The sequence below is a fragment of the Oncorhynchus mykiss genome, chromosome 12, assembly GCF_057628025.1.
Source record: "Oncorhynchus mykiss isolate SJ-2025 chromosome 12, ASM5762802v1, whole genome shotgun sequence".
Classification (NCBI taxonomy): Eukaryota; Metazoa; Chordata; class Actinopteri; order Salmoniformes; family Salmonidae; genus Oncorhynchus; species Oncorhynchus mykiss.
Genome location: NC_143033.1, coordinates 44,320,146 through 44,336,935, shown reverse-complemented (window position 1 = coordinate 44,336,935; position 16,790 = coordinate 44,320,146). Strand labels below are relative to the sequence as shown.

At 41.9% G+C, this 16,790-nt stretch overlaps 1 long non-coding RNA gene and 1 pseudogene across 1 annotated transcript; one reads left to right on the top strand and one right to left on the bottom strand.

Moving 5' to 3' along the window:
* Positions 1-4,769: 4,769 nt before the first annotated feature.
* On the bottom strand, positions 4,770-10,823 carry LOC149979186 (uncharacterized). Its single transcript, XR_016484761.1, has 3 exons — positions 10,768-10,823; positions 9,892-9,925; positions 4,770-4,999 (listed from the first exon to the last, which is right to left on the bottom strand). It is a non-coding gene; the product is annotated as an uncharacterized LOC149979186 (long non-coding RNA).
* Positions 7,762-9,366, top strand: LOC118937884 (zinc finger BED domain-containing protein 4-like; annotated as a pseudogene).
* Positions 10,824-16,790: the final 5,967 nt, after the last annotated feature.

Here is a 16,790-nt window from a genome sequence, read left to right as displayed (position 1 = left end):
TTCCCCATGGGGACAATAAAGTCAGTAAGTAAGTAAGTAATTTCTCTTACAGCATATTGGATGGCTGTCATTCATATTCCATTCACCCAGCTTAATGTAACATCAATATGTTTAGGCAACTACATGATACGTTAATTTTCCCTATACCCATTATGAGGTTGCTGCAATCTAGCTATGAATGAAAGTTTACAACATAGGTGCACAGGTCGATAAAATAAAAATGTAACTCATGCGCGTTCTGACTGAGTGACAGCAAACTTTGCTGCTCACTGCAAGTTGAGGACACACAGACACAGCCACACATAACCAGGTTTGCCAGGTCTAGCACAATGACCTCTGAAAACCTGCCCACAAGGCCTGAAAACTAGCCCAAGAGTTGCCACGTTTATCCATGAAACCCCTTTTTCATAACGCTATAGAGTGAATAAAGAAGGAATATCAACTGCAGTTTTAATGACGTAGTCTAAGAAGCTAAATTTGGTTTTCCATCAAAATAATAATTATTGCAAATTTAAGAATATATCTCAAGGGACATTTAAACTCTCCAGATAGTTTTCCATCAATGGATGTCGATTTAACTTGTTTTGACTGTTATGATTAAACAATAATGCCAGAGGTGTGATATATGGCCAAAATACCACGGCTAAGGGCTGTTCTTTAGCCATGGTATATGGGCCATATACCACAACCGCCTGAGGTGCCTTATTGTTGTTGTGAACTTGTTAACAATATAATTAGAATAGTAATTTTAAAAAAAAAGTCATTCCATTGGTACACAGTCTGAGCCATCACATTTAACCATGGAAACTTGACTGGGAATATGGCCTAATATAGTAGTTGTTCCCTCTGCAAGGCAATCAAACAAGCGTAATGTCGGGACAAAGTGGAATCGCAATTCAACGGCTCAGACAAGAGACGTACAGTATGTAGCAGGGTCTACAGGCAATTTCTGACTACAAAAAGAAAACCAGCCACGTAACGGAAAACAACATCCTGCTTCCAGACAAACTAAACACCTTTGCCCGCTTTCAGGACAATACAGTGCCACTGACGTTGCCCGCTACCAAGGACTGCGGGGACGTGAGTAAAACATTTAAACGTGTTAACCCTCGCAAGGCTTCTGGCCCAGACGGCATCCCTAGCCGAGTCCTCAGAGCATGCGCAGACCAGCTTGCTGGTGTGTTTACGGACATATTCAATCGCTCCCTATCCCAGTCTGCTATCCCCACATGCTTCAAGATGGCCACCATTGTTCCTGTACCCAAGAAGGCAAAGATAACTTAACTAAATTGCTATCGCTCCGTAGCACTCATTTCTGTCATAATGAAGTGCTTTTAGAGACTAGTCAAGGATCATATCACCTCCACCTTACCTGCCACCCTAGACCCACTTCAGTTTGCACATCGCCCCAACAGGTCTACAGATAACGCCATCGCCATCACACTGCACACTGCCCTATCCCATCTGAATACCTATGTAAGAAGGCTGTTCATTGACTACAGCTTTAGCATTTAACATCATAGTACCCTCCAAGCTCATCATTAAGCTTGAGGCCTTGGGTCTCAACCTTGCCCTGTGCAATTGGGTCCAGGACTTTCTGACGGGCCGCCCTCAGGTGGTGAAGGTAGGAAACAACATCTCCACTTCGCTGATCCTCAACACTGTGGCCCCACAAGGATGTGTGCTCAGCCCCCTCTTGTACTCCCTGTTAATCCATGACTGCGTGGCCATGCATGCCTCCAACTCAATCATCAATTTTGCAGACGATACAACAGTAGTGGGCTTCATTACCAACAATGACGAGACAGCCTACAGGGAGGAGGTGAGGGCCCTCGGAGTGTGGTGTCAGGAAAACAACCTCTCTCTCAATGTCAACAAAACAAAAGAGATGATTGTGGAGTTCAGGAACAGCAGAGGGAGCACCCCCCTATCCACATCGAAGAGACAGCAGTGGAGAAGGTGGAAAGTTCCACGGTGTACACATCAGGGACAAACTGAAATGGTCCACGCACACAGACAGTGTGGTGAAGAAGGCGCAACAGCGCCTCTTCAACCTCAGGAGGCTTAAGAAATTTGGCTTGTCACCAAAAACCCTCACAATATTTTACCGATGCACAATTGAGAACATCCTGTCTGGCTGTATCATCACCTGGTACGGCAACTGCACCGCCCTCAACCGCAAGGCTCTACAGAGGGTGGTGCGGTCTGCACAACGCATCACCAGGGGCAAAATACCTGCCCTCCAGGACACCTACAGCACCCGATGTCACAGGAAGGCCAAAAAGATCATCAAGAACAACAGAGAGCACAGAGAGAATGAAAAACAGCTTCTATCTCAAGGCCATCAGACTGGTCAACAGCCATCACTAACACAGAGAGGCTGCTGCCTACATACAGACTCGAATCATTGGCCACTATATAAATGGAGTACTCGTCACTTTAAATAATGCCACTTTAATAATGTTTACATATCTTACATTACTCATCTCATATGTATATACTGTATTTATACCATCTATTGCATATTGCCTATGCCGCTCGGTCATCGCGCATCCATATATTTATATGTACATATTCTTATTCCATCCCTTTAGATTTGTGTGTATTAGTTAGTTCATGTGGAATTGTTAGATTATTTGTTAGATATTACTGCACTGTCGGAACTAGAAGCACAAGCATTTCGCTACACTCGCATTAACATCTCCTAACCATGTCACCAATCAAATTTGATTTGTTGAAAGCCATGGTAAATCAAAATCAGCATTCAGGGCTCAAACCACCCAGTTTATAATTGTAAATAAATCCTGTTTGCACTTGTGCATAACTATAGATAAATCCGACAGAAGAGTTTGAGTGATAAAAGTTGGACAGAGGATCTCAATCTCTGTGCAAGAAACACTTGGACGGACTTCAAAAAACGAATGTTGGGCTATTTTCTGGCAATTGTGCCGTTATTGGCTTATGGCTTATTTACCAGATTGACTAGTTATTTAACAGGCATTGGCTATTGACTAAAATCGTTTTTTTTTAATTGCAATTCAACTTTGCCATGGTTTGCTGATCTAGATGCAGTTAGCGTATAGGCCAACATCTCATTTGAGGGAAAGCGCTACAATGAAACTGACATTTAAATGTGGAGAATGATACATTCACGATAGAGCGGTGACCACAATCACAATTGATTACCTTCCAATTTATTTAACTTAACATGGCCATTAACAATTGCATAATAATATAAGGCTACAACAACAAACTGAAGTTATAGGCTATTTATTAAATCCAGCTCCAGGTAGGCTACACAATTGGACCAAATTGATTTACAATGACTCCAGTGATATCGTAATTTCAACATATTTATTGTACTGTATCAAATGGTAGGCTACAATGTCAGTTGCCTGCAATGGCATAGAAATTAATAGCCTACTTGATGGCCAACAAATGCAAATGTAGCCTATCATTCTCCAAAGTTTGGGCGGCAGTTAACCCACTGTTCCTAGGCCTTCATTGAAAATAAGAATTTGTTCTTAACTGACTTGCCTAGTTAAATAAAGGTAAAATAAAATAAAAAGTTAACGTGATTTTCATTACACTCGCGCAGCACTCCAGACCCTAGAACTGAGCATGAGTAAAACCTTTCGCTTCATACAGTTATCCATAAGAAAAGTTGACATTAGAATGCAGTTTATTTTAAACCACCTCTGAGCGAATGTATCTAAAGAGCTCTAGAGCACCTTAAGTGTTTTTCCATTGCTTTGTCACCGTTATTTATGTTCCAGTGTGTTAATATGTTTTATTGAAAAAGGGTGTCTCCACAATGACCAATCGATTTCCTCCCACCACTCAAATGTTTTCATATTAAATGTAGGTAGTAATATTATATTAAATGTAAGGTAGTAATTTTGCAGCTATCAGCAGAACGAATGACATAAACATAAAAAGTTCTCATTTTAAAACAAAAATACATACGCAACATGCAACAATTTCATAGATTTTGCTGAGTTACAGTTCATATGAAGAAATCAGTCAATTGAAATTCATTAGGCCCTAATCTATGGATTTCACATGACTGGAATACAGATATGCATCTGTTGGTCACAGAAACCTTTAAAACATGGGCCTCACAATGGGCCTCAGGATCTCATCACAGTATTTGTTTGCATTTAAATTTCCATCACTAAAATGCAATTGGGTTTGTTGTCCGTAGCTTATGCCTGTCTATACCATAACCCCACCGCCACCATGGGGCACTCTTCATGACATTGACATCAGCAAACCACTCGTCCACACAACGCCATACACGTGGTCTGCGGTTGTGAGGCTGGATGGACATACTGCCTAATTCTCTAAAACTACATTGGAGGGAGCTTATGGTAGCGAAATGAACATCCAATTATCAGGCAACAGCTCTGGTGGGCATTCCTGCAGTCAACATGCTAACTGCACTCTCCCGCAAAACTTGAGACATCTGTGGCATTGTGTTGTATGACAAAACTGCACAATTAAGAGTTGCCTTTTATTGTCCTCAGCACAAGGTGCACCTGTGTAATGTTCATGCTGTTTAATCAGCTTCTTGGTATGCTACACCTGTCAGGTGGATGGATAATCTTGGCAAAGGAGAAATACTCACTACCAGGAATGTAAACAAATTATCTGGAAGTAATAAACTTGGGTAGTACCAAGTCGTCCGTTATTTCCAGACAATGTACAGTGTTTGTTTTCAGTTAAACATGCCTATGTTTGTTTTGATGGGGAAGAACAGTTAAACTAAGTTCAACAAGCATTTCTAATTTATTTTCTTCAAGAATCAATGGATATACAGAACCTAGTGAACACACCCTTGAACAGTTTTCATATCTGAGATTGACTCCTTTATTGTCCAGCCACACCATCTCAAGCTCAGGGTGCCAGCCTTCAGATTCACAGTTTGAGTATATTGAGCACGGTGGTGGAAGGTGGAGACAGTCCATCAGAGAGGCTGAAGGTGGAGAGACGGAGTCTGCTGTTAGGGAGACAAACAAGAAGACATGTATTGAAGAGCACATCACTTTACATGGGGTTCAAGTGAGGAATGGGGTCAGCTGGAAACATTCATCTTTCAACCTATAGAATGTTGTTTTACATTATACTTATAGTTATTATTAGTGGAAGGTTCAAATGGATTGATAACCAGAATGGATGGCCTTTAGTTGTTGTTCAACAAACAATACGTTATTATGAGTGATAACTGTTGTGCCACATACGTTTCTGGCTGTGAACTGTCTGAGTATTTGGCGCATGGTGCTGTAAGGTAGAGACAGTTCGTCAGAGAAGCTGAGGGTGGAGAGAGAGTCTGCTGGCAGGAAGACAAACAAGCAGAGGTGTGGACTCGAGTCACATAACTTGGACTAGAGTCAGACTTAAGTCACAAATATGATGATTTGCAACTCGACCTTGACTTTAATACCAATGACTCGTGACTTGACTTGGACTTGAGCCTTATGACTCACCCTGACTTGATTCCTTCCCCAAGCCCAAATATAAAAAAAATATGCTATTAAAAAAAGTGTGCAGCGCATCAACCCTTCATTTAACGGATTAGTCAACAAAAAATGGATTGCAACTTGCAAAACATGCAGGAAGAAAATTACAGATGGAGGCGCAACAACTTCCAACTTTGTTCGACATTTGAAGCTGAACAAAGAACAGTAAGTCGTGGCTAATATAGCCAACAGCTACAGTGCCTTGCGAAAGTATTCGGCCCCCTTGAACTTTGCGACCTTTTGCCACATTTCAGGCTTCAAACATAAAGATATAAAACTGTATTTTTTTGTGAAGAATCAACAACAAGTGGGACACAATCATGAAGTGGAACGACATTTATTGGATATTTAAAACGTTTTTAACAAATCAAAAACTGAAAAATTCGGCGTGCAAAATGATTCAGCCCCTTTACTTTCAGTGCAGCAAACTCTCTCCAGAAGTTCAGTGAGGATCTCTGAATGATCCAATGTTGACCTAAATGACTAATGAGGATAAATACAATCCACCTGTGTAATCAAGTCTCCGTATAAATGCACCTGCACTGTGATAGTCTCAGAGGTCCGTTAAAAGCGCAGAGAGCATCATGAAGAACAAGGAACACACCAGGCAGGTCCGAGATACTGTTGTGAAGAAGTTTAAAGCCGGATTTGGATACAAAAAGATTTCCCAAGCTTTAAACATCCCAAGGAGCACTGTGCAAGCGATAATATTGAAATGGAAGGAGTATCAGACCACTGCAAATCTAACAAGACCTGGCCGTCCCTCTAAACTTTCAGCTCATACAAGGAGAAGACTGATCAGAGATGCAGCCAAGAGGCCCATGATCACTCTGGATGAACTGCAGAGATCTACAGCTGAGGTGGGAGACTCTGTCCATAGGACAACAATCAGTCGTATATTGCACAAATCTGGCCTTTATGGAAGAGTGGCAAGAAGAAAGCCATTTCTTAAAGATATCCATAAAAAGTGTTGTTTAAAGTTTGCCACAAGCCACCTGGGAGACACACCAAACATGTGGAAGAAGGTGCTCTGGTCAGATGAAACCAAAATTGAACTTTTTGGCAACAATGCAAAACGTTATGTTTGGCGTAAAAGCAACACAGCTCATCACCCTGAACACACCATCCCCACTGTCAAACATGGTGGTGGCAGCATCATGGTTTGGGCCTGCTTTTCTTCAGCAGGGACAGGGAAGATGGTTAAAATTGATGGGAAGATGGATGGAGCCAAATACAGGACCATTCTGGAAGAAAACCTGATGGAGTCTGCAAAAGACCTGAGACTGGGACGGAGATTTGTCTTCCAACAAGACAATGATACAAAACATAAAGCAAAATCTACAATGGAATGGTTCAAAAATCGACCTATCCAGGTGTTAGAATGGCCAAGTCAAAGTCCAGACCTGAATCCAATCGAGAATCTGTGGAAAGAACTGAAAACTGCTGTTCACAAATGCTCTCCATCCAACCTCACTGAGCTCGAGCTGTTTTGCAAGGAGGAATGGGAAAAAATGTCAGTCTCTCGATGTGCAAAACTGATAGAGACATACCCCAAGCGACTTACAGCTGTAATCTCAGCAAAAGGTGGCGCTACAAAGTATTAACTTAAGGGGGCTGAATAATTTTGCACGCCCAATTTTTCAGTTTTTGATTTGTTAAAAAAGTTTGAAATATCCAATAAATGTCGTTACACTTCATGATTGTGTCCCACTTGTTGTTGATTCTTCACAAAAAAATACAGTTTTATATCTTTATGTTTGAAGCCTGAAATGTGGCAAAAGGTCGCAAAGTTCAAGGGGGCCGAATACTTTCGCAAGGCACTGTATATATAACTTTGCTAGTATAGCATGTAGGCTAACATAACGTTAAATCAATGAGCCTCCACACAGTCAGCCAGTGCGGGAACGTGATCATTGCACCCAAGATTGAGACCACGCAAGATTGTGCTACTGCCCCGCTCAATTATTTTTTTTATATGCTTACAGATTTCAACAATACCAGACGAACAAAAGTGTCACAAGAACCACGACAGTCTCCAATCTCACAGTTCATGGAGACCCGTTTTATGGCAGTACAGCATGAATAATCCACAGCAGAAAGCCATCAACAATGCAATACTGTCCAACCTGGTTATCGATTGCAACTTGCCTCTGTCTATTGTGGAAAACAAGCGCTTTCGTCACTTTAGTACAGCCCAGTGTGTCGTAGAACATTGACATCAAACGTAGAGAACCTCGCTACAGAGAGACGTTCAAAACTGAAAACTCAGTTGAGCAACACTGACCATGTTTCAGTCACAGTGTACATTTGGTCCGGCCGAAAGATGAGGGGGTTCCTTGGTGTCACTGTGCACTGTATGGAGAAAGATGGAGAGAGGATACAGCTCAAGTCCAATCTCATGGCTTGTGACCACTTCAAAGGCCCACACACGGCCAAAATAATCTGTGAGCAATTTGAGGCCATATGTGATGAGTTCAGCATTAAAGATAAATTGGACTATATCATTAGTGACAATGCTGCCAACATGAGAAAAGCATTCACAGTGTGCTTCCCCATTGAACAAGAAGAAGTACATGACGAAGATTGCCTTGATGACCCAGAGCTCTGGAATGACCTAACCCTGGAAGACCAGCAAACAGTGGATGCTGCTATTGCAAAAAAACAGCACTTTCAATGTTTTGCCCACACTCTCCAGCTGGTGGTGGGAGACGGCTTGAAAGAAACAAAAGTGATGACTCCTTCTCTTTCAAAGTTAGCAAAAATCAGCTCATACAAGCACAACATTCAAAGAGGTGTTTGAGGTTGAATTTGGGGAAAGAGGCATCCCTCCTGCTGTCAACAAGATGGAACTCAACACTAAGACAAGTGAAGGCAGTTATCCAATGTGACCATCTAAAGCTCAGTCATGTTCTAGTAAAGGCTGGGCACAAGGAGTTGTTGTTCACAGTACGGGAGTGTAATAAGTTGAAGCAGATGGTGGACATCCTGAAGCCATTTGGAGAAGCAACAGATATGACACAGGGGGTGAAGAGGGTCACAATCAGTTTGGTTGTTTCCTCGGTCCTGTCCCTGAATCACCACCTGGAGCAGCGGAAGCCTCAAGTCCATTCCCTGAGCGGCCTGGTCAGAAGTCTCCAGGCATGCCTGAACAAAAGATTTATTGGAATCTTCATCAATGTGAAAATGGCCAGGACACAAGATGGAATCACTGCCCCCTTTTCAGATCCAGCCTACCTCAAAGCACCTGCCTTGGATCCGGCTTTTTCTCTGATGTGGGTGGAGCACCATGTGCTGGTCAAGGAGGTGGCACAAAGAGTGAAAGGTAAATATTATTGAATTTAATGTAACTTTTTCTCATAATTTAATCCAATTGACTGCAACAATAATACTTTTTTAGTTTAACCCACTGCATCACCAATACTACCTTTTTGTTTCTGCTATGCTTTTACATGTTTTGCCAGAACTGATTCTGCAAGATGCTACAGGGACTGAGCAAGCTTGGCCTCTTGTTGATGAGGAAGAGCGAGAGGACCAAAGTCTTGGACAAGTAGAAGCGCTGTTTGCAGCATACTGTAAGAGGCAGAAGAAAGCTGTCGGGACCTCTCCAGCACTACAGCTAAGTCACTACCTTGACATATGCGAAGGACAGAATGCCCTCTTGTTCTGAGCAATGAACAGGAAGGCTCTTCCTTCACTGTCCCGAGTGGCCATCAGGGTCTTGGCAGTGCCGTCCTCCAGTGCTCCGGTGGAGCGTGTCTTCAGCCATGGTGGCATCATACTGCGGCCTGCACAAATGACTGACAGACTTTTATCGAATTTGGTCTTTTGCAAACGCAATGCATCATAGGGCGCTGAGATAAGAGAAAAATTGAAACTGTTTATGCATTACACACACACGTAGTCTCCATGTTCAGGTTTTATCTCCCATCTTTGGGATCTGTATTTTTTCTCAGACATTCAGGCCAGTGTTCAAATTGTAGGCCTACTTGAAGTTCAGTGTCAGTTGTTTTGATGTACCTTTTAATAAATGATTGGCAGGATTGTTTTAGGTGTCTAGAGTATATCTGGAGAGAGAGAGAGCACTACAATATTTTTGTGTTGTCATATGTCTTTCTCATGTCTACCCATGTATTTCCATGGAAATCTAAAGTTTATTTGGAAAGTAATAAATATATATATTTTTTAAAACATTCATGATTCACATAAATACTATTACTCTTGTTAAATATTTAATGGTATTACATTTGGTGAAGAGCACATTATGACTTGTTTAGGACTTGAAACTCAGTTTAAGACTTGAAACTTGACTTGAGACTTGACTCAAACTTGCCTGTCTTGACTTGGGACTTGAGTGCTAAGACTTGAGACTTACTTGTGACTTGTAAAACAATGACATGGTCCCACCTCTGCAAACAAGAAGACATGCATGTATTGTCAAGCACATCGCTTTAAATGGGGTTCAAGTGAGGAATGGGATCAGCTGGAAACACTAATCATTCAACCTATAGAATGTTGTTTTACATTTTCCTCATAGTTAATTTTCTTTTTTTTAAATATATTTTATTTTCAATGAAGAAGGCAGCAGCTGATTCACCATTGACTGTGTAGGGTCAACCATGAATAGTTTCGCAAAATTATTTATTATTTTGTGGTCGACCACTAACTATATCCAAATAATTTAGGTAGCTAACGTTACACAGAACCACCAGAACCATAAATATACAAACATATATATTTTATGTGTTACTGTAATTCAGCGTTTAGCTTCCATAGTACACATGAAACGAAATAAACCATTGTCATCATTATTGAATCTTGAAGCGCTCTTTGCCATCTCAGCTCGTGACCAGTTAGGGTCGCATGATTCCTTTGTGACTCACTGGACATAGCTAGCTAGCATAGCTAACTGTGACTGTTAGCTAGCTAGTTATGTTAACAGGGTGCTTTCTTGCCTAGTCTTAGCTAGACTACCGATGTTTTACAAACAAAAACACTAGCTAGCTAAATTAGCTACCTAATATCACATAGGCTAGACCCTAAACGTATTGACTTAGCTAGCTACCTTTGCTCTAACAGTTAGCTAAGATAGTTGCTGATAGCTGATGTTAATGTAGAAACTTTGACAACAACCATGACCAGTCCAGAAATGAAGCTAGCTACAGTGTCACAAACTAATTAGCGACTGCAACTACTACTACAAATATAACTACAAATATAAATATAATAGTTACAATGCCCTATTTTTTACTTTTTGGTATCTTCTCCAGCTGTCCTCGACTGTTAACCAACTGTTACAACCCCAACGACCTTTGGAAAGTCAGGCGCCGAGTCTGGCTCGAGCAGCAACTGCTGGATTGTGTGTTTTTGGTTCCTTTAGAGGTAATGTTAGGTACCTATTAAGGATACTTCAGAAAGTATCGATGTTGGCAATTGACGATACATGTATGCTGCTATTTGCTACGTTGAAAATTACAATCACAGATTTGTAAAACAGACAAGAAATAGTAGCATATTTTTGACTTGGTGTCAGGTCTCAATCCCAAATTAAGCTTTATCTATGTGTAGGTTCAGCAAAAATTTGGCATGCAACCTTGGGTTATGATAAAGAAACACTATAACAAAGTTACACAGTTGGGGATACAATACCTGACTTATCCGGTTTTCATACATTGTTTTATTTCATTTAGTCTTCTCAGAATGTGCAGGCAGCCCATATAGCCCAATGTTCGATGTCTCACAAATATGAGGTGTGCAAAAATAATACATGTGACATTAAGCAGATGCGGCCTCCCGGGTGGCGCAGTGGTTAAGGGCGCTGTACTGCAGCGCCAGCTGTGCCATCAGAGTCCCTAGGTTTGCGCCCAGGCTCTGTCGTAACCGGCCGCGACCGGGAGGTCCGTGGGGCGACGCACAATTGGCCTAGCGTCGTCCGGGTTAGGGAGGGATTGGTCGGTAGGGATCTCCTTGTCTCATCGCACACCAGCGACTCCTGTGGCGGGCCGGGCGCAGTGCGTGCTAGCCAAGGTTGCCAAGGTTGCCAGCCTCCGGCTGGCTTCCGGGTTGGATGCGTGCTGTGTTAAGAAGCAGTACGGCTGGTTGGGTTGTGTATCGGAGGACGCATGACATTCAGCCTTCGTCTCTCCCGAGCCCGTACGGGAGTTGTAGCAATGAGACAGTATACTACAGATAGTAGCTACAGATAGTAGCTACTACAACAATTGGATACCACGAAATTGGGGAGAAAAATCACTCCTTCAGCCTAGGTAGCAGATGATCAAATGAAAGATATAGGCCTATGCGTTCCCCTGGGCACCCTCCACTATTGATATCATTAAGCCTATGTTTTTCGAAAATAAAATTATTATACCACAACTGTCAGGTGGATGAATTACCTTGGCAAAGGAGAAATGCTCAAAATTAGAGAGAAATAAGCATGTTGTGCATATGTAAGGTTTTGGGGATCATTTATTTCAGCTCATGAAACATGGGACCCAGACTTTACATGTTGTGTTTATATTTTTGTTCAGTGTAGACACATTTTAATGTGTTTTTAACACACAGTAACCAAAAACGTTCGTCACAAGTTTCCCAGTATTGTTTTCCAGAAGTTCACAAGTTGCTGCAAATTAACCCCAACAGTTTGTCACAAAACTCATTTGCATGTGAAAATATGAGCTTGCTGCAAATTGGCTGAAGGTTTGCCACAACTGTTTGCCAGAAGCCTGTTTTTCCGGTTAGGGTACTGTGGCTCCCCTTTTGTAGAGGCTTACATGCTGACCAAACTGCGCGTGCGTCCGCCTGCGCTATTGTGTGCATGTTGATTTTGTTCACCTACATCAGGACATGCAGGTTGAAATATAAAAACAACTCTGGACCAATTCTATTAATTTGGGAACATGTCAACAAGCATTAAACATGTGTAGCAATTTGCTGTTGCTCGAAAATTTGTCCTGGTATATAAACATTGGGTTTTTATTGTACCTGAAATGCACAAGGTCCTCTACTCCGACAATTAATCAACAGATAAAACAGTAAACCGAATTTGTTTCTCGTCATCTCTCCTCCTTCCTTCAGGTTTCTTTTTCTTCTTTGGACTTCATATGGTAGTTGGCTACCAACTTTACAGCATTACTACAACTGACCGGAGTGTGGACCTTAGTTCATTTTTCAATCACCCACGTGGGTACATGCTCATAAAAACCAATGAGGAGATGTGTGTGGGTGTGTGTGGCATGTGGGTATATACTCCTAAAAAACAATGTTTATATACCAGGACAAATATGGGAGAGGTGCATTGCAGTGCATTGAGCATCACAAATAGAACCAATTTCTATTTTAGCGCATGGCCACGCAGACAATGATTGAATAACATGTATGTGTACATTTATTTTGCAATGGAGCGGTGTGGTCAGCATGTTAGATGAACAGGCGGGAAAAGAGAATGTATACAAGAAATGTCTGACAGACAATTCTGTTTTCTTTGCCAGGCCAAAAAAGGCAAGTTTTCCTTTATGCCCTTTTACCTGCTCTTAGTCCCTCAGGGACATAGCATGTAATGCTGGCCTTCTGCTTTTTCTATTCCCAGAAAATTGCCCTGCAAACGATGGTGAAAAAAATTACAATCAAAGTGAATATTTTGGACAGTAACCATAGTGTAGTGAAATGGCACAGTTTTTCAAAGCAAAAACATATAATTAGAGTGCATTAGCAATGCAATTGATGGCCTCTCGAGTGAACTGTTTGGTCGTCAAAGTGTTGGACCGGGCAGGTTTGTCAATATGGAATTATTTTAATGGATTTTTACAGGAAAGGGGCTCATTTAGGACAATTGTGTGTTCTGAGTGGGATCTGCTGAGTAGGTACTGATTTAATGCTTTACGTAATGTTGTGTTATTTTACAGTCTCACACACACAGTCCACCCACAAGGATATTGATGGGACTGCACAACATCTTCATTGGGCACATGTTTAACCCATTGCAAAGGAACTATACTTAAAGTAACTTTTCAGTGAAAATCTACTTTTAAAAGTTAATATTCTGATAATACATACAAAAATAATTTTGCTGACTCATCCTGCAGTGTATACTCGTATTTGTGCAAAAGCATACATTGGAGAAAAAAACATTTTAAAATCCCCAACTTGTCTCTCAAACAGACCGTTTAAAAAAATGCTTGCTATTTCCTTATAGGGGATTATGTCATCCTCCTGATGAGGATGAACTGGCCAATCAGCGGTCTACTTACATTAATATTTTTTATGACCGGTATACGCCCACGCCATTCTGTTGTTTGGGTACGCCCACACCATTCCAACACAGAAAAGCTGCTTTTCAACATACTTAATTAATGTTTTTACTGTTTTTTGGATGGAAAACTATTTCACTCATATTGCAATTAATTATAGGTCATATTTCATAGAAATCTGGAAACACTGGACAATTACTTTAATGCAATTGTCCCAACACTTGGTGCACCATAGAAAAGTGTACAGTAAGCATGGATATGTTAACACTATAAAGGGTCATTCTTGGGCTCGGGTAATATTTCAGTCCCCTGACTTTTTATATTATATTATATACATTGGGTCACCAAAATGAAAATATTTTCTATATAAATTGAAATGTCCAGTATAATGAATTGAAATAAATAAATACAGTGGGGCAAAAAAGTATTTAGTCAGCCACCAATTGTGCAAGTTCTCCCACTTAAAAAGACAAGAGAGGCCTGTAATTGTCATCATAGGTACACTTCAACTATGACAGACAAAATGAGAAAAAAAATCCAGAAAATCACATTGTAGGATTTTTTATGAATTTATTTGCAAATTATGGTGGAAAATAAGTATTTGGTCAATAACAAAAGTTTATCTCAATACTTTGTTATATACCCTTTGTTGGCAATGACAGAGGTCAAACGTTTTCTGTAAGTCTTCACAAGGTTTTCACACACTTTTGCTGGTATTTTGGCCCATTCCTCCATGCAGATCTCCTCTAGACCAGTGATGTTTTGGGGCTTTTGTTCTCATTTTGTCTGTCATAGTTAAAGTGTACCTATGATGATAATTACAGGCCTCTCTCATCTTTTTAAGTGGGAGAACTTGCACAATTGGTGGCTGACTAAATACTTTTTTGCCCCACTGTATATTATATGAAATAAATATAGCATTCATCCCCCATGCATTACAAAATGTTTACTTGGGAAATTAATATTGAAATTTGCACATAATTAATAACTTTTATCATTAATGCAAACATATATTTGTGTTCTTTTGTTGAAAGTATTTTTATCAAATAAATGCATGATTATTGATTAAAATCACACAATTCAGCTCTGTCTCAGTCTACACTCAACCCCATCATGCCAACAAAACTCTGAAAATAAAAATGGTCAGTCCACCCTTATGTGCCATCATTAACCATCATTAACAGGAAGTGACATCATTCAACCATTTTCAACTGCATGGTACTGCATAGTACAGAAACGGTCAAGTAATCACATTGTGTTGTATCTGTATTATGTTTTTTAAAGTCAGGTGGGAATCGTTGAGCTGACCAACTCAACCCTGTTACATGAAAATATTGTTACTTCAACACAGTCTGCACTTGAGTCTTACCTGAACCCTGATAGTACAAACTGGCCATGACTGACCCAGCAGACGTGGACCAGCTCCATAATGCCATCTCCTCCCAAGGAGCTCTCATTGGTAGATGTGAGGAGTTGCTTCGTGGTCTGATGGAAGGGTTCCAGGGCGTGGCCGAATGTCACAACCTAGCATTAGACGCTTTGCGGGAGCAATTCCGTGGGTTGCCTACTTGGCAGCCTACCACGACAGTAACCTCCCAGCCCCTCAGTAACCCAGCTGGTTGCAGCGCCGTCACCCCGGTTTCCCAGGAACCCTGCTTACCTCCCTCGGAGCACTACGATGGAGATTCCAGAACCTGCCGAGCCTGGGCAGCCCATTCAACCCCTCTCCATTCCCATGGATGTTAGAGCACTGGACAGGCGCTCTGTTGGCTGGGTTACCCCACCCCCCATACCACCCCCACCAAACCTACAAGTGTCGGGGAACCACAGTGAGACGATCCCCTTCCTGCTAATTGAGTCTCTGCAGGTTCCTGTGGTATTGGGATTATCAAATTATAAAGATTACATCAGCTGATATCTCAAAGTGCTGTACAGAAACCCAGCCTAAAACCCCAAACAGCAAGCAATGCAAGTGTAGAAGCACGGTGGCTAGGAAAAACTCCCATGAAAGACCAAAACCTAGGAAGAAACCTAGAGAGAAACCAGGCTATGTGGGGTGGCTAGTCCTCTTCTGGCTGTGCCAGGTGGAGATTATAACAGAACATGGCCAAGATGTTCAAATGTTCATAAATGACCAGCATGGTCAAATAATAATAATCACAGGCAGACCAGTTGAAACTGGAGCAGCAGCATGGCCAGGTGGACTGGGGACAGCAAGGAGTCGTCATGCCCGGTAGTCCTGAGGCATGGTCCTAGGGCTCAGGTCCTCCGAGAGAAGGAAAGAAAGAGAGAATTAGAGAGAGCATACTTAAATTCACACAGGACACCGGATAGGACAGGAGGAGTACTCCAGATATAACGAACTGACCCTAGCCCCCCGACACATAAACTACTGCAGCATAAATACTGGAAGGCTGAGACAGGAGGGGTCAGGAGACACTGTGGCCCCACCCAATGACACCCCCGGACAGGGCCAAACAGGAGGGATATAACCCCACTCACTTTCCCAAAGCACAGCCCCCACACCACTAGAGGGATATCTTCAACCACCAACTTACCATCCTGAGACAAGGCCGAGTATAGCCCACAAAGATCTCCACCACGGCACAACCCAAGGGGGGGCGCCTACCCAGACAGGAAGATCACATCAGTGACTCAACCTACTCAAGTGACGCACCCCTCCTAGGGACGGTATGAAAGAGCCCTAGTAAGCCAGTGACTCAGCCCCTGTAATAGGGTTAGAGGCAGAGAATCCCAGTGGAAAGAGGGGAACCGGCCAGGCAGAGACAGCAAGGGCGGTTCGTTGCTCCAGAGCCTTTCCGTTCACCTTCACACTCCTTGGCCAGACTACACTGAATCATTTGACCCACTGAAGAGATGAGTCTTCAGTAAAAACTTAAAGGTTGAGACCGAGTTTGCGTCTCTCACATGGGTAGGCAAACCATTCCATAAAAATGGAGCTCTATAGGAGAAAGCCCTGCCTCCAGTTGTTTGCTTAGAAATTCTAGGGAGAATTAGGAGGCCT